The 19135-nt window shown below is 47.3% G+C and overlaps 1 protein-coding gene across 4 annotated transcripts in view; it reads right to left on the minus strand.

The window, feature by feature from the left end:
* The window catches only part of LOC126213074 (uncharacterized), a 71937-nt gene that overhangs the window by 27198 nt on the left and 25604 nt on the right, over positions 1-19135 (minus strand). The window lies entirely within an intron of this gene.

Here is a 19135-nt window from a genome sequence, read left to right on the forward strand (position 1 = left end):
CGCGCATTCTCAAACACATCTGCATTGTGCTACTGATTGCTGTGTACCAAGTTTCGGCTACATCGTTTGACGCGGTTTCATAAACCACGCCGTTCAAAAATTCGAATTAGAACATTGTTGTAGGGTGTACAGACATTACTGGAGTTGACCGAATATGTAGAATACACTACCAAACTTGTACCTGGGTGTAAGAAATTCTCGCCACAAACCTTGTACAGACAGGGGCACGTACAGCAGTTTTATTAGTAAAAAAGCTATAACTAAACATTAGAACACACCAAGCAATTGTTTATTACCTCTAAGAGTTTCCTGTCAAAGTTCTAAATTGGAAATGAGGCGAAGAAATACGAGTGATGCTCCCGAGTGCACTGTTGCTGATCGTCGCCGATAGATGGCACACCGGCATGCTGCCCTAGTAAACACACCGCAAATGCAGCGCCGCAGAGCGGAGAGCATCTCAAATTCTCAACTCACTGTGCTGGCAACACGGCTGCTTCACGGAAAACGAATAAACGAATTTTTAACACTAAACTTTTAGGCGTGAGCCATTACACACTGTGGTTAATATTCATAAGGCTTTGCATGCTGTGCTAATTCTTTGTCCAAGTATGCTGATGTGTTAACACCATTTTAATAGTTGATCGACATGGATACCTAAGAATTATGTGCCAGCTACACAGTCTATGGTTTCACCACATTCTTTAAGTTTTGTTATATTATCTTTTGAATTTGTGTAGAAGTTTATTGTTATCTGACCAGTTACACAACGACTCAAGTCCTTTTCATTTTTTACTTCTAATATTTCTGGTGTCCTATCTGTAATTACTATAATGCTATCAGCAGCAAGTAACACAGTTTATCCTAGTGTGACCAACAGTGGGAAGTCATGATGGAAATGAGAAACAGTGTTTGGCCTGACACACTCTCTTGTTGACATATTGGTGATCTGAAAGGTGTTTCACCATATAATTAGGGCCACTTGAGATCTGGGATATCTCTGTACTCTGTCTGCTAGGTAAGACCAAATCATTCATTAATCACTAGTGTTTCAATTTTACCTTGAAGTATTTCATGATCAATCGTGTCAAATGCTTCACTGAGGTCTAGGAAAATATCTGTTACTTGTTCTCCTTTACCTAGAGCTAGCTATCACTTTTGTAAATTTTGCTATAGCTTCTAGTGTTCACTCTCCAGACCTCAAGCCAAATTGTTCTTTGCACCCAAGTTACCACTTATGAAAATAACCCATAAGTCTGTTTTTCATAATAATTTCTATCATTTTCTTGAAAAGTAAGACAGCAATAAAACTGGTCTGTTGTCACCTATGTTTTCTGTATCACCTTTTTTATGCACGGGAAGGACTTTTGCTTACGTCAGGCAATCGGGGAGACAACCTGATGAGAACTCATTTATTACGTCTGTTAAGGGTGTTTTTGTGCTTCTAATGCAGGGGGACACCAAGAGTCTCCTTTCTGTGCCATATACATCACAATTAACTAGCAATGAGTTATCTAATTGTTCAGCACCCCACATAAAGGTATTAAGTTCACAGTTGAGGACAAAGTAGGCACCATTGTAAACTTACTAGACCTGACCATTAGAATAACAAGTAGTAGACATAAAATTGAAATGTATTGGAAGTCTACAACAGCATTCCGCCATCCACAACTCCTCTTGTCATCCCACAGCCCCAGAATGGCAGCATTCTGGTATGTTGTCAAGAGGAACAGCAACCCAACTGCAACACTCTGAAGATAAATGTAAACAAGAGATTGAAATAAACACCAGAATAGCAGAATCCCTGAAAAACACAAATAGTTGCAAAAGAATCGCAGCACACAAAACAAACGTAAAATAAGACCACCTAAACAGTACAATTTGTGGGTAGTATTTGGTATCAGACTGCCAATGTCGTGATACGTAAAGGCATAAACATGTCACATGCAACGCGATTGGGCAGAAAATAGTGCATCCTTGAACCACCGCAGATGTACAAATATCAAACAAAGCAGACTGAGTCCATCCTAATTGACAACATATACCAAAGCGTTTGTCATCTCTGGTCTTAACAGCAGCCTGCACCATTAGATTTGCAATGCACATGTCCAATCTCTCTCTCTCTCTCTCTCTCGTATCACATACACTAAGTTTTTGCCCCACTTCATATTTACTACGAATTTCGTAATTTGTGTTTCATTAATATTTTCTAAATGAACATTTGACTAGCGTACTCCCAGTACTCATTAGATCTACTTAAAATGACAGCACAGTTTGGATCATTGTCAATATAGTTGGCTATAACATGCTACAGGTGGAAGCCTAGCAAACCCATAGCTCTGGGGTGACCAATATTTCGCTCTTCTTCTGTCACTCCTTTCATCCTCTATCTCTGAGTCCCAAACTGAATTGTTATTTATGTATAATTATATCATTTCTAGCAATATAATTATCACATTTCATGTTTTCAACAGGTCACCTGAACACACAAATGAATACAACGTTTGAATTATGTAAACTTCAAAGAAGTCATGTTCAATTTTAAATACTTAATATCTATTCATGTGCTCAACCACAGATATGCAAAATACTTTAAGACTTACTCAGACATAATGGTCTGTTTCACTATATGTTCTTAGTATTTTGAAGTAGTGTTTCTGCTGTATGTTGTTTGTATGTACCACTTTCCAAATATCGTCTTTGTTTAGAAAGTGTGTCAGTTTATTGTGCTGTATATGATGCACAAACTAGCCTGTGAAGACCAGAGGTATTCTATTGTAACTGTTTTATTTGTACATTTAGATTTACGTCCACGTTTTAGTCGGAGATCTCCACAGAGCCGTGTTCCAAATAGTGATTTGTTTCCCTACAGGCAGTGCCTCAGGTTAGCCAAAAATCATAACATAATACAAACATCATATTAATACAAATAACCCACCTGGTAATGGAGGTTTAAATCTTTGAAACATGGCGAGGAAATAAATTAAACAGTGACTGGTAACAGTAAACACATTGCTTCAGTTGAATTAATATAGTTACTTGAAGTGTCTTCAGAAGTATTGGGGTGAAGGGCTTAACTGAATCACTCAGCATGTCTTGTAGGACTCCGAATGCAAGTAAACAGAAACCACAGGAAAATGTAAAACAAGGTAAAGGGTTGTAGTCAAATTACGGCAGATAATGCGCAAGGGATTAAGAGTGGGAAATGGCACACTTCTAGGACTGGACGAATTTTGCTATTTTGGCAGCAATGCCCAAACTAGAGAGCATGAAAACTGCAGTGCGGCAGTGAAAAAACTGAGATGTTTACATCACGTAATTGTAAATATGAGTAGTGGAAAGTATTTTTTTAAAGAATTTTTGTGGAGTTTTACTAGGTATGGAAGTTAACTGTGGACAACAAATACCGTAGACAGGAGGAGAAAGGTAGTTGTTTAAATGTGGTGCTACAGAAGAAAGCTGAAGATCAGATGTGTAGACTGGATAACCCATGAAGAGGTATTTGTTTTTGAATACGAGTCCCACGGGAAGTCCTCATATCCATATTTTGACCGTGTGTCTTCGAATGCGAGATAACCTTACTTGATAAATCAACCGTTGATTCCCTTGGGTACATGCCCTGCCCATCTGTAACACATTCCCAGTATAGCTGTAATTATGTCCATCCCGTCGGTCTGCTTCCTCGCCCATTTTTACTCTTCTGTATATTCAAGCTGTACTCTGAGGTCCAATAGTCCAGAAATAATACACCCAAAAACTTTCCATCTCAGAGATTGGAAATATATTTTGTACTCACTTAACTTGAAAGAATTCAGAAGACATGATGGTTATATGAGGTGCCTACAGCACTGAGTGATATTTTAATTAACAAAACACACAATGCTCGTTTAACTATTATTTAAGTTAGATTCTCTGCATGCTATTCAAATCTGCACATGCTCAACCGTAGGATGCTTACAACTAGTATAAAGACCTCACTTATCTGTACAAATATATCGAGAGGCAAAAATTTGTTTCTTTGACTGCCTGGGAAGAAATTTTGTTTGTTATGACTGTAACTTACAAATGATTCACTGAAATGTTTATATTGTTATAAATATTTGTAGCTACAAATTGTAAACTCGTTCTTTCCGTGTCTCCACACATGACAACTCATCAGTCATGTATACAATGAAGTGGATGATGATAGATGAAATGTTTTGAAATCGCTACTTCTATTTACCACAAATATGTCATTGTACCTATAACTACAGATATCACATGCTAATATATCTGAATCACAAACACATCCTTAAGGATGCCAACTGTTTGCAGCAAATTTGGAGGCCACAGTTCAAAATCCAGAGTTGTCTTGGCTTTATAAAAAGATAAATCTCTTGACTGGCAGGTTTTACTCAATTAATGAATAATAAAATTGTCAACCACCTCGAGTCACACATATAGGTAATAAACAAAGTTATGTATCGTCTTGGTGAGCACAGGGCATGCAACTATTGACACCAGTGCAAGAAAAAGTTTCCACTTCTAAACTATTGTTTGAAACTCTTGGGTTTTATGCCGCACATGAGCTAACTTTCCTCTCACCCTTACCAAAACAGGGTGGGTGAGGGCGCCACATTTCACGCAAATGATGGTAAAATGTCTATAAACTGTTTTCCCCTGTCAAATAGTGGAATTTGATTTCACTATGAATGATTTCCAGTGACAGAAAGCAGACTTGAGCACTACAGTGGTACAGACTTTTTTAAGTTGGACTCAAAAGAAGAAAAGTCAGTGAGGATTACCTTTGTAACATACGTTAGTGCAAAGCACGTGCAAGGTAGTGTTAAAATCATATATGTGTGTGTCACAGAACTGCAGTATTCTCATCTCAGACTGAAGGCTGCTGAAGTCACAAAGTCAGTAACAAGGCAGGAGGCCATTGCAATACTGCCACGGAACTCGATTGACATAGGTGGCGGTTGTTATTGTCGTTTATTCCAAAAGACGTTTCGGCAGTGATCGGATCTTCCCTCCTATCGTAGTACTCGGATGACTCCATCCGTCTTCCCACATATTCGGACGCACTGGCACACACCGTCCCGACACGTAACCGACTGCTCACATATTCCCACACACCGGCACACACCGTCCCGACACATAACCGACTGCTCACATATTCCCACACACAGGCACACACCGTCCCGACACTTAACCGACTGCTCACATATTCCCACACACAGGCACACACCGTCCCGACACGTAACCGACTGCTCACATATTCCCACACACAGGCACACAAGGTCCCGACACGTAACCGAGTGCTCACATATTCCCACACACAGGCACACACCATCCTGACATGTAACCGACTGCTCACATATTCCCACACACACACACACACCATCCCGACACGTAACCGACTGCTCACATATTCCCACACACAGGCACACACCGTCCCGACACGTAACCGACTGCTCACATATTCCCACACACAGGCACACACCGTCCCGACACGTAACCGACTGCTCACATATTCCCACACACCGGCACACACCGTCCCGACACGTAACCGACTGCTCACATAGTCCCACACACCGGCACACACCGTCCCGATACGTAACCGACTGCTCTCATATTCCCACACACCGGCACACACCGTCCCGACACGTAACCGACTGCTCACATATTCCCACACACTGGCACGCACCGTCTCGACACGTAACCGACTGCTCACATAACCCCACACACAGGCACACACCGTCCCGACACGTAACCGACAGCTCACATATTCCCACACACCGGCACACACCATCCCGACACGTAACCGACTGCTCACATATTCCCACACACAGGCACACACCGTCCCGACATGTAACCGATTGCTCACATATTCCCACACACCGGCACACACCGTCCTGACACGTAATTGACTGCTCACATATTCCCATACACCGGCACACACCATCCCGACACGTAACCGACTGCTCACATATTCCCACACACAGGCACACACCGTCCCGACACGTAACCGACTGCTCACATATTCCCACACACTGGCACACACCGTCCCGACACGTAACCGACTGCTCACATATTCCCACACACTGGCACACACCGTCCCGACACGTAACCGACTGCCCCTCATATTCCCACACACAGACACACACCGTCCCGACACGTAACCGTCTGCTCACATATTCCCACACACCGTCCCGACACGTAACTGACTGCTCACATATTCCCACACACGGGCACACGCCGTCCCGACATGTAACTGACTGCTCACATATACCCACACACAGGCACACACCGACCCGACACGTAACTGACTGCTCACATATTCCCACACACAGGCACACACCGTCCCGACACGTAACAGACTGCTCACATATTCCCACACACAGGCACACACCGTCCCGACACGTAACCGACTGCTCACATATTCCCACACACCCTCACACACCGTCCCGACACGTAACCGACTGCTCACATATTCCCACACACCGTCCCGACACGTAACCGACTGCTCACATATTCCCAAACACAGGCACACAAGGTCCCGACACGTAACCGACTGCTCACATATTCCCACACACAGGCACACACCGTCCCGACTCGTAACCGACAGCTCACATATTCCCACACACTGGCACACACCATCCCGACACGTAACCGACTGCTCACATATTCCCACACACAGGCACACACCGTCCCGACACGTAACCGACTGCTCACATATTCCTTCACACAGGCACACACCGTCCCGACACGTAACCGACTGCTCACATATTCCCACACACCATCCCGACACGTAACTGACTGCTCACATATTCCCACACACCGGCACACACCGTCCCGACACGTAACCGACTGCTCACATATTCCCACACACAGGCACACAAGGTCCCGACACGTACCCGACTGCTCACATATTCCCACACACAGGCACACACCATCCCGACATGTAACTGACTGCTCACGTATTCCCACACACTGGCACACACCGTCCCGACACGTAACCGACTATTCACATATTCCCACACACAGGCACACACCGTCCCGACACATAAACGACTGCTCACATATTCCCACACACAGGCACACACCGTCCCGACACGTAACCGACTGCTCACATATTCCCACACACAGGCACACACCGTCCCGACATGTAACTGACTGCTCACATATTCCCACACACAGGCACACAGCGTCCCGACACGTAACCGACTGCTCACATATTCCCACACACAGGTACACACCGTCCCGACACGTAACCGACTGCTCACATATTCCCACACACAGGCACACACCGTCCCGACACGTAACCGACTGGTCACATATTCCCACACACCGGCACACACCGTCCCGACACGTAACCGACTGCTCACATATTCCCACACACCGGCACACACCATCCCGACACGTAACCGACTGCTCACATATTCCCACACACCGGCACACATTATCCCGACACGTAACCGACTGCTCACATATTCCCACACACAGGCACACACCGTCCCGACATGTAACCGACTGCTCACATATTCCCACACACCGGCACACACTGTCCCGACACATAACCGACTGCTCACATATTCCCACACACCGGCACACACCGTCCCGACACGTAACCGACTGCTCACATATTCCCACAAACCGGCACACACCATCCCGACACGTAACCAACTGCTCACATATTCCCACACACCGGCACACACCGTCCCGACACGTAACCGACTGCTCACATATTCCCACACAAGGGCACACACCATCCCGACATGTAACTGACTGCTCACATATTCCCACACACAGGCACACACCGTCCCGACACGTAACCGACTGCTCACATATTCCCACACACAGGCACACACTGTCCCGGCACGTAACTGACTGCTCACATATTCCCACACACAGGGACACACCGTCCCGACACATAACCGACAGCTCACATATTCCCACACACTGGCACACACCGTCCCGACACGTAACCGACTGCTCACATATTCCCACACACAGGCACACACCGTCCCGACTCGTAACCGACCACTCACATACTCCCACACACAGGCACACACCCTCCCGACACGTAACCGACTGCTCACATATTCCCACACACAGGCACACACCGTCCCGACATGTAACCGACTGCTCACATATTCCCAACCACTAGCACACACCATCCCGACACGCAACCGACTGCTCACATATTCCCACACACAGGCACACACCGTCCCAACACGTAACCGACTGCTCACATATTCCCACACACCGGCACACACCGTCCCAACACGTAACCGACTGCTCACATACTCCCACAACCGACTGCTCACATACTCCCACACACGGGCACACACCGTCCCGACACGTAACCAACTGCTCACATATTCCCACACACAGGCACACACCGTCACGATACGTAACCGACTGCCCCCATATTCCCACACACAGGCACACACCGTCCCGACACGTAACCGACTGCTCACATATTCCCACACACAGGCACACACCGTCCCGACACGTAACCGACTGCTCACGTATTCCCACAGACAGGCACACACCATCCCGACACGTAACCAACTGCTTATATATTCCAACACACTGGCACACACCGTCCGGAAACGTAACCGACTGCTCACATATTCCCACACACAGGCACACACCGTCCCGACACGTAACCCACTGCTCACGTATTCCCACATTCAGGCACACACCGTCCCGACACGTAACCGACTGCTCACATATTCCCACACCTAGGTACACACCGTCCCGACACGTAACTAACTGCTCACATATTCCCACACACAGGCACACACCATCCCGACACGTAACTGACTGCTCACATATTCCAACACAGAGGCACACACCGTCCCGGCACGTAACCGACTGCTCACATATTCCCACTCACAGGCACACACCGTCCCGACACTTAACCGACTGCTCACATATTCCAACACACAGGCACACACCGTCCCGACACGTAACCGACTGCTCACATATTCCCACACACAGGCACACACCGTCCCGACACGTAACCGACTGCTCACATATTCCCACACTCAGGCACACACCGTCCCGACACGTAACCGACTGCTCACATATTCCCACACACAGGCCCACACCGTCCCGGCACGTAACCGACTGCTCACATATTCCCACACACAGGCACACACCGTCCCGACACGTAACCGACTGCCCACATATTCCCACACACAGGCACACACCGTCCCGATACGTAATCGACTGCTCACATATTCCCACTCACAGGCACACACCGTCCCGACACTTAACCGACTGCTCACATATTCCCACACACAGGCACACACCGTCCCGACACGTAACCGACTGCTCACATATTCCCACACACAGGCACACACCGTCCCGACACGTAACTGACTGCTCACATATTCCCACACACCGGCACACACCGTCCCGACACGTAACCGACTGCTCACATATTCCCACACACAGGCACACACCGTCCCGACACGTAACCGACTGCCCACATATTCCCACACACAGGCACACACCGTCCCGATACGTAATCGACTGCTCACATATTCCCACAGACAGGCACACACCATCCCGACACGTAACCAACTGCTCATATATTCCAACACACTGGCACACACCGTCCCGAAACGTAACCGACTGCTCACATATTCCCACACACAGGCACACACCGTCCCGACACGTAACCCACTGCTCACGTATTCCCACATTCAGGCACACACCGTCCCGACACGTAACCGACTGCTCACATATTCCCACACCTAGGTACACACTGTCCCGACACGTAACTAACTGCTCACATATTCCCACACACAGGCACACACCATCCCGACACGTAACTGACTGCTCACATATTCCAACACACAGGCACACACCGTCCCGGCACGTAACCGACTGCTCACATATTCCCACTCACAGGCACACACCGTCCCGACACTTAACCGACTGCTCACATATTCCAACACACAGGCACACACCGTCCCGACACGTAACCGACTGCTCACATATTCCCACACACAGGCACACACCGTCCCGACACGTAACCGACTGCCCACATATTCCCACACACAGGCACACACCGTCCCGATACGTAATCGACTGCTCACATATTCCCACTCAGAGGCACACACCGTCCCGACACTTAACCGACTGCTCACATATTCCCACACACAGGCACACACCGTCCCGACACGTAACCGACTGCTCACATATTCCCACACACAGGCACACACCGTCCCGACACGTAACTGACTGCTCACATATTCCCACACACCGGCACACACCGTCCCGACACGTAACCGACTGCTCACATATTCCCACACACAGGCACACACCGTCCCGGCACGTAACCGACTGCTCACATATTCCCACACACAGGCACACACCGTCCCGGCACGTAACCGACTGCTCACATATTCCCACACACCGGCACACACCGTCCCGACACGTAACCGACTGCTCACATATTCCCACACACCGGCACACACCGTCCCGACACGTAACCGACTGCTCACATATTCCCACACACCGGCACACACCGTCCCGACACGTAACCGACTGCTCACATACTCCCACAACCGACTGCTCACATACTCCCACACACGGGCACACACCGTCCCGACACGTAACCAACTGCTCACATATTCCCACACACAGGCACACACCGTCACGACACGTAACCGACTGCCCCCATATTCCCACACACAGGCACACACCGTCCCGACACGTAACCGACTGCTCACATATTCCCACACACAGGCACACACCGTCCCGACACGTAACCGACTGCTCACGTATTCCCACAGACAGGCACACACCATCCCGACACGTAACCAACTGCTCATATATTCAACCACACTGGCACACACCGTCCCGAAACGTAACCGACTGCTCACATATTCCCACACACCGGCACACACCGTCCCGACACGTAACCCACTGCTCACGTATTCTCACATTCAGGCACACACCGTTCCGACACGTAACCGACTGCTCACATATTCCCACACACAGGTACACACCGTCCCGACACGTAACTAACTGCTCACATATTCCCACACACAGGCACACACCATCCCGACACGTAACTGACTGCTCACATATTCCAACACACAGGCACACACCGTCCCGGCACGTAACCGACTGCTCACATATTCCCACTCACAGGCACACACCGTCCCGACACTTAACCGACTGCTCACATATTCCAACACACAGGCACACACCGTCCCGACACGTAACCGACTGCTCACATATTCCCACACACAGGCACACACCGTCCCGACACGTAACCGACTGCTCACATGTTCCCACACTCAGGCACACACCGTCCCGACACGTAACCGACTGCTCACATATTCCCACACACAGGCCCACACCGTCCCGGCACGTAACCGCCTGCTCACATATTCCCACACACAGGCACACACCATCCCGACACGTAACCGACTGCCCACATATTCCCACACACAGGCACACACTGTCCCGATACGTAATCGACTGCTCACATATTCCCACTCACAGGCGCACACCGTCCCGACACTTAACCGACTGCTCACATATTCCCACACACAGGCACACACCGTCCCGACACGTAACCGACTGCTCACATATTCCCACACACAGGCACACACCGTCCCGACACGTAACCGACTGCTCACATATTCCCACACACCGGCACACACCATCCCGACACGTAACCGACTGCTCACATATTCCCACACACAGGCACACACCGTCCCGGTACGTAACCGACTGCTCACATATTCCCACACACAGGCACACACCGTCCCGGCATGTAACCGACTGCTCACATATTCCCACACACCGGCACACACCGTCCCGACACGTAACCGACTGCTCACATATTCCCACACACCGGCACACACCGTCCCGACACGTAACCGACTGCTCACATATTCCCACACACCGGCACACACCATCCCGACACGTAACCGATTGCTCATTTGCAGATGACATCAGTCCAGCACGGACCACAGCTCCACTGCCAGTGCTGCCAAAACTGCTGACCGTGCCACGTATCTCACAGTTGCAGCAGCCAGCTGCTCCACTTCCAGCATCGTCATGACTACGTCTGGGTTCGGAAGCAGCTTCCCGGCATCCCCCACCTACTCCAGCAACAACAGACCGACACTTACAAGCTGTGCCACAGTTGTTACCGCACTGGCTCCGTCTGCATTGGCCTGAACCCACGTGCTAAAGGTAGGAAAGTAAGAAAAGGCATTCAAAATCTTGTCCCACTGCACAGTCAATATCCTCTGACACCGTAGCCTCAAACGATGCCAGTAACCCACCTAAGAGAGGTACCCCCCCCTATCTGTGACACCCTCCCACATTTGCCCGCCCCCCCCCCCCCCCCCCCCCCACACCCGAACCTATGCGGTCACATCCCATCCCAGCCCACACGTCTCCTACATCACATTCCTTAATGCTCTCACACTCTGATTTCGGATTCCCCAGTGCTAAAACACTTTTCCTCAAAAACAAAAAAAACAAAGATAGTCCCAGACAACATATCACAACTCATACCCTGCAAAGCCTCGGTAATAGTAAAATCCACCGATTCTGATTCCCTTACCCGCCTCCTGCAATGTCTACCAGCCGTCACCTTAGGTCCACATGCCTACCTCCTCAAAAACAGTCCACTGTGACCGAGCTGACCCCGACGCCCCACCTCCTGCTGACTCATTTTTGCGATTGACGGTGGTGGACCCCGAGATCACAGTGGGGGCAGTTGTGTGGAAGCCGAGTCCAAATCCTGACATGCAGATCCAAAAAGCCCACTGAATTGTCACAATTCTGGCCCTATATTCCTCATTCGCATCTTTTCTGATGACCCCTCAACCGTAGATCGCCACCTTCGGACTGCGGTGCTCGTCTCTTACCAGAACACAAAGTAGAGCCTTCCTCATACCTAGTCAGAGACTGTCATTACCACAGATTCATCATCTACAATGATCATTTAACTCCCAACTGCGAAAACCCTCCTACGTGTTCCCACTTGCCCTATTGGTTGGGGAATTGTAGGACGCCCCTAGATAGGTCAGGGGTGCTCTACACAAAGGAAGCGGCTACTCGGGTAGCAGAGTAATTGCGGCGTGCACAGGTGTTTTTTTTTTTAGGATAGGCAGCAGTGCGAGGTGTCCCGATGAACACTCACCAGTCGATGTGCGGGCAGGGAAATCGGGACGCGCTCACTTTAAATACACTCCAGCTATCAAGATATTAGCAGTAAATTTTCAGAGTGTTCGGAATAAAGTTCCCGAATTTACTTCCCTCCAGGAAGCGTGTGGCGCGCAAATTATTCTCGGGACTGAGACCTGGCTGAACCCTGAGATAGGAAGTTCTGAAATATTTAGTGAGGGTCGGAATGTGTATCGGAAAGACAGATTAGACAGCGTAGGAGGTGGTGTCTTCATTCCAGTTGACAAAAATATTGTGTCTACTGAGGTCAAAGTAGAGTGTGATTGTGAAGTTATCTGGACACGTCTAACAGAGCAAGGAGAAATAAAGTTAATTGTTGGGTGTTATTACCAGCCACGAGGTTCCACCGTGACAGTTCTAGAATCATTCAGAGGGAGTCTACACTCTGTATCGCAGAAGTACGTGGATCGTGCTATATTAGTCGGAGGTGACTTCAACCTATCTAGTATAGACTCGGATGTCTATAGATTCATTACAGGTGGTACAGACAAGCTGTGGTGTGAATTACTTTGGAACACATTATCCGAAAACTGTCTTGAGCAGCTAAATCGACAGCCAATGCGTAATGGAAATATTTTAGGTCTGGTAGCCACGAACAGACCAGACATCATCGATGGTGTCAGTGTTGAGACAGGGGTTAATGATCCTGATGTTGTCATTACGACTATGGTTACGAAAGTTAAAAAGTCGGTCAAGAAGGCTAGGAGAGTGTTCTTACTAGAAAGTGCGGATAAGCAGTTGTTAGCATCCCACTTAGTAAATGAATCGACTTCATTTACTTCCAGTACGATGGACGTGGAAGAATTATGGGCAAATTTTAAACACATTGTAAATCACACATTGGACAAATATGTGCGGAAAAAGTGGGTTACGGGCGGAAAAGACCCACCTTGGTTTAACAGTGCAATTGGGAAAATGCTCAGGAAGCAAAGACAGTTGCACTCGCGGTACAAGAAAGATCGGGAGAATGAGGACAGGCAAAAGTTCGTAGAGATTCGTGTTGCTGTAAAAAGAGCGATGCGCAAAGCATACAACCACTACCACCGTTGTACCTTAGCAAAAGATCTTGCTGAAAACCCAAGGAAATTCTGGTCTTACGTAAAATCGGTAAGCGGGTCGAAGGCTTCCATCCAGTCACTCACTCATCAGTCTGGCCTGGCAACGGTGACAGCAGAACGAAAGCTGAAATTTTAAATTTAGCATTTGAGAAATCTTTCACGCAAGAGGATCGTACAAACATACCGCCGTTTGAGTCTCGTACAAATTCCCGTATGGAGGACGTAGTGATAGACATGCCTGGGGTTGTGAAGCAGCTGAATCGGTTGAAAATAAATAAATTGCCAGGTCCTGATGGGATCCCAAGAGAACTCTAATGCATTGGCTTCTTACTTAGCTTGCATTTATCGCGAATCTCTTGCCCAACTGGAAAAAGTGCAGGTGACGTCTGTATATAAAAAGGCAAGAAGGATGCATCCTCAAAATTACAGACCAATATCCTTAACATCAGTTTGTTGCAGGATTCTCGAACATATTCTCGGTTCGAATATAATGGATTTCCTTGAGACAGAGAAGTTGCTGTCCATGCATCAGCATGGCTTTAGAAAGCATCGCTCCTGCGAAAGGCAACTCTCCGTTGTTTCACACAATACGTTGCGAACCGTGGATGAAGGAAATCAGACGGATGCCTTATTCCTTGACTTCTGGAAACCGTTTGACTCTGTGCCCCACTGCAGACTCCTAACTAAGGTACGAGCATATGGGATTGGTCCCCAAATATGAGAGTGGCTCGAAGATTTCTTAAGTAATAGAACCCAGTACATTGTCCTCGATGGTGAGTGTTCATCGGAGGTGAGGGTATCATCTGGAGTGCCCCAGGGAAGTGTGGTAGGTCCGCTGTTGTTTTCTGACTACATAAATGATCTTTAGGATAGGGTGGATAGCAATGTGCGGCTGTTTGCTGATCATGCTGTGGTGTACGGGAAGGTGTCGTCGTTGAGTGACTGTAGGAGGATACAAGATGACTTGGACAGGATTTGTGATTGGTGTAAAGAATTGCAGCTAACTCTAAATATAGATAAATGTAAATTAATGCAGACGAATAGGAAAAAGAATCCCGTAATGTTTGAATACTCCATTAGTGGTGTAGCGCTTGACACAGTTACGTCGATTAAATATTTGGGTGGAACATTGCAGAGCGATATGAAGTGGGACAAGCAAGTAATTGCAGTTGTGGGGAAGGCGGATAGTCGTCTTCGGTTCATTGGTAGAATTTTGGGAAGATGTGGTTCATCTGTAAAACAGACCGCTTATAAAACACTAATACGACCTATTCTCGAGTACTGCTCGAGCGTTTGGGATCCCTATCAGGTCGGATTGGGGGAGGACATAGAAGCAATTCAGAGGCGGGCTGCTAGATTTGTTACTGGTAGGTTGGATTGACACGCGAGTGTTACGGAAATGCTTCAGGAACTCGGGTGGGAGTCTCTAGAGGAAAGCAGGCGTTCTTTTCGTGAATCGCTACTGAGGGAATTTAGAGAACCAGCATTTGAGGCTGACTGCAGTACAATTTTACTGCCGCCAACTTATATTTCACGGAAAGACCACAGAGTTAAGATAAGAGAGATTAGGGCTCGTACAGAGGCATATAGGCAGTCATTTTTCCCTCATTCTGTTTGGGAGTGGAACAGGGAGAGAAGATGGTAGTTGTGGTACGAGGTAGCCTCCGCCACGCACCGTATGGTGGATTGCAGAGTATGTATGTAGATATAGAATATAATAGTGCTTACTAGTCATTATTTTTGTACATATAGCATTCTCATTTATTTGCTGTTATACTTGCCAGTAGCAACGGCAGCCTCGTTAACAGTAACAACAGTTCGTTGTCGGTGGCTACAGAGATGACAGCTGAATTTCATACAGTAACACTGTGTAATGATGTTGCTCATGTATCATACACTTTACTAAATGTAGGAGATTCGTTTTGAGCTCCACAGTAATCACCAATCAATTCAGACCTTCTTCCGTGGAGCTGTAATAAGAACGTGGCTGTGAAATGTGAACCAGCTACACATCCCTCTAAGAGTCAAGCGGCAACTAACAAATTAACTGAACTGCCTTTCAAAATCTGCACTGAAAGCCAGAGCAGTAGTGCATGTACACACAAAGCACACAGCTGTGTTTTATTTCACTTGTGCATTCCTAAAATCTGGTTCCCGTAGAGTTACTCAGATCTACAAATAATGCAGCGTTTCTGGACACGTGTGGCATACAGCACTTCACCGTGCACTAATACAAGAGATTATAACCTGATAGTTGTACCCATAAATGTGCGCCATGTCACACAGTCTTCTGGCGGGCCACATATGTTGTGATTTGGTAGTACAGAGGTGTTGTTGTGATCTTCAGTCCAAAGACTGGTTCGATGCAACTCTCTGTGCTACTCTATCCTGTGCAAACCTTTTCATCTCAGAGTAACTGCTGTGACCGACATCCTTCTGAATTCATCTCTTGGTCTCAATCTACAATTTTTACCCTCCTCGCTTCCCTCCAGTACTAAGTAGGTGATTGTCGATCCCTCAGAATGTTCCTACCGACTTGCCTCTTCTTCTAGCCAAGTTGTGCCACAAAGCTACAGCCCTGTCTCACTCCCTTCTCAATCACTGCTGCCCTTTCATGCCCCTCGACTCCTATAACTGCCATCTGGTTTCTGTACAAATTGTAAATAGCCTTTCGCTCCCTGTATTTATCATGAGAATTTGAAAGAGCTTGTTCCAGTCAACATTGTCAAAAGCCCTCTGTGCCTACAAATGTTGTAAATGTAGGTTTACCGTTCCTTAACCTAGCTTCTAAGATAAGTAGTAGGGTCAGAATTGGCTCACGTGTTCCTACATTTGAACAGAACCCAAACTGACTTTCCTGAGGCCATCTTCTACCAGTTTCTTCCTTTGTCTGTTTTGCAATGGTGACTTATTAAAACGATAGTTTGGTGGTTCACACACCTGTCAGCACCTGCTTTCTGTGGATACGGAATTATTATATTCTTCTTGAAGTCTGAGGATACTTAGCCTGTCTCATACATCTTGCTCACCAGATGGCAGAGTTTTGTCAGGGCTGGCTCTCCCAAGGGTATCAGTAGCTCTAACGGAATGTTGTCTACTTGCGGTGCCTTGTTTCTACTTAGGTGTTTCAGTGCTCTCACCAATTCTTCACACAGTGTCATATCTCCTACCTCATCTTCATCTACGTCCTCTTCCATTTCCATAATAATGCCCCCGACTACATCACCCTTGTATAGACCCTCTATATACTCCTTCCACCTTTCTGTTTTCCCTTCTTTGCTTAGAACTGGGTTTCCATCTGAGATCTTGATATTCATACAAGTGGTTCTCCTTTCACCAAAGGTCTCTAATTTTCCTGTAGGCAGTATCTATCTTGCCCCTAGTGAGATAAGCCTCTACATCCTTACATTTGTCCTCTAGCCATCCCTGCTTAGCCATTTTGCACTTCCTGTCTATCTCATTTTTGAGACTTTTGTATTCCCTTTTGCCTGCTTCATTTACTGCGTTTTTATATTTTCTCCTTTCATCAATTAAATTCAATATTTCTTCTGTTACCCAAGGATTTCTACTAGCCCTCGTCCTTTTTTACCTACTTGATCCTCTCCTGCCTTCACTATTTCATCCCTCAAAGCTACCCATTCTCCTTCTACTGTATTCCATTCCCCTTTTATTGTCCTCTAATGCTCTCTCTGAAACACTCTACAACCTCTGATTTTTTTCAGATTATCCAGGTCCCAACTCCTGAAATTCCTACCATTTTGTAATTTCTTCATTTTTAATATATAGTCCATAACCAGTAAATTGTGTACAGAGTCCACATCTGCCCCTGGAATGTGTCATAGAACTTAAAACCTGTTTCCCAAATCTGTCTTACCATCATACAGGGTGTTACAAAAAGGTACGGCCAAACTTTCAGGAAACGTTCCTCACACACAAAGAAAGAAAATATGTTATGTGGCCATGTGTCCGGAAACGCTTACTTTCCATGTTAGAGCTCATTTTATTACTTCTCTTCAAATCACATTAATCGTGGAATGGAAACACACAGCAACAGAACGTACCAGCGTGACTTCAAACACTTTGTTACAGGAAATGTTCAAAATGTCCTCCGTTAGCGAGGATACACGCATCAACCCTCCATCGCACGGAATCCCTGATGCGCTGATGCAGCCCTGGACAATGGCGTATTGTATCACAGCCGTCCACAATACGAGCACGAAGAGTCTCTACATTTGGTACCGGGGTTGCGTAGACGAGAGCTTTCAAATGACCCCATAAATGAAAGTCGAGAGGGTTGAGGTCAGGAGAGCGAGGAGGCCACGGAATTGGTCCGCCTCTACCAATCCGTCGGTCACCGAATCTGTTGTCGAGAAGCGTACGAACACTTCGACTGAAATGTGCAGGAGCTCCATCGTGCACGAACCACATGTTGTGTCGTACTTGTAAAGGCACATGTTCTAGCAGCACAGGTAGAGTATCCTGTATGAAATCATAACTGCTCCATTGAGCGTAGGTGGAAGAATGTAGGGCCCATTCGAGACATCACCGACAATGCCTGCCCAAACATTCACAGAAAATGTGTGTCGATGACGTAATTGCACAATTGCGTGCGGATTCTTGTCAGCCCACACATGTCGATTGTGAAAATTTACAATTTGATCACGTCGGAATGAAGCCTCACCCGTAAAGAGAACATTTGCACCGAAATGGGGATTGACACATTGTCGGATGAACCATTCGCAGAAGTGTACCCGTGGAGGCCAATCAGCTGCTGATAGTGCCTGCACACGCTGTACACGGTACGGAAACAACTGGTTCTCCCGTAGCACTCTCCATACAGTGACGTGGTCAACGTTACCTTGTGC

Source organism: Schistocerca nitens, chromosome 11 (genome assembly GCF_023898315.1).
Source record: "Schistocerca nitens isolate TAMUIC-IGC-003100 chromosome 11, iqSchNite1.1, whole genome shotgun sequence".
NCBI lineage: Eukaryota > Metazoa > Arthropoda > Insecta > Orthoptera > Acrididae > Schistocerca > Schistocerca nitens.